The following is a 1,267-nucleotide window of genomic DNA, read 5'->3' as shown; positions in this document are numbered from 1 at the left end:
ATTAATGAAAAAAAGGTCAAATACTAATATAGTGCACTTTTGTCAATCTCAAAGACATAATTACTAATTAGTGCAATTAAAATCTCAGGAACAATTTTAATGCACGACGCCAATTTTAGAGACCATTTTAGAGTTTAACTCTAAAAATTAACATAACATATCTTTATGTGTCAATTGTTAAGAATTGAAAGCTAATTTTTTTTTTAAATGAAGAAGGAAAAAAAATTAAATTAAAGTAAAATAATCTCAAATATCAAATCAAGTCAGTGACACAAGAGAGAGAAACTAATCATTAAATCCATTCGCATAATTTTCGGTGAAAAAGGTAATTATTTATTAATATCTGAAATAATAAAAATAAGTATAAAATTAATTAAAATAATAAATATTTGATATTTTTTATTATAAAGTTGTTAAAACAAAAAATTTAGATGAGTTATGTAAATCAATTTTACTTTTTAAAATGATTCAAAATAAACTATAAACAATGTCTTTTTAGTTAGTTATTCAATAGTTTATTGTAAAAACTAAGTAGATATATAAGTATCTCATTTACACTTTAAATGAAATTAACTAAAAAAATTTTTATACGTATCTCATTTACATCATCCTAAGTACAACAAAAAAAAAAAAATTGTGGCTCTACGAGAAATTAATATTTGGCTCTAAGCTATTAATCTTGCATAAATTTTTTAGCGTTAGTTGTTATTTTTTCAAATGTAATATGAATTTTCGTTTTATTTTTTTATTAATTAAACTTAAATAATTTGATTAATTATTATAAATTTTAATATAAAAAATTTAAAAATTGATATTTTAATTTATAAAATATATAAACTAATTTTATATCTATTAAAATTAAATTTAATAAAATTATTGAAATGATATAATAAATAATTTTATTGAGTAATTTTTAATTTTACTAAATTAATACAATTTTAATAAATAATAATTTATTTTTTTTATTCCTGAAACGGACGTTAAGATTTGAGGTCATTTGTTTTAATTTAATCTCTTTTTTTATTTTAAAATAAATATGCCGAGTTGGGATTGCTGCATCATGGCACCATTATAAATAAAAAAAGAATAAATTATTATTTATTTAAATTGTATTAATTTAATAAAATTAAAAATCATTCAATAAAATTATTTATTATATCATTTTAATAATTTTATCAAATTTAATTTTAATGAATATAAAATTAATTTATATATTTTATGAGTTAAAATATCGATTCTTAAATCTTTTATATTAAAATTTATAATG

This window comes from Arachis stenosperma, chromosome 4 (genome assembly GCF_014773155.1).
Source record: "Arachis stenosperma cultivar V10309 chromosome 4, arast.V10309.gnm1.PFL2, whole genome shotgun sequence".
Lineage (NCBI taxonomy): Eukaryota > Viridiplantae > Streptophyta > Magnoliopsida > Fabales > Fabaceae > Arachis > Arachis stenosperma.
The sequence above is the reverse complement of the archived record's forward strand: the minus strand, read 5'-3'. Positions refer to the sequence as shown.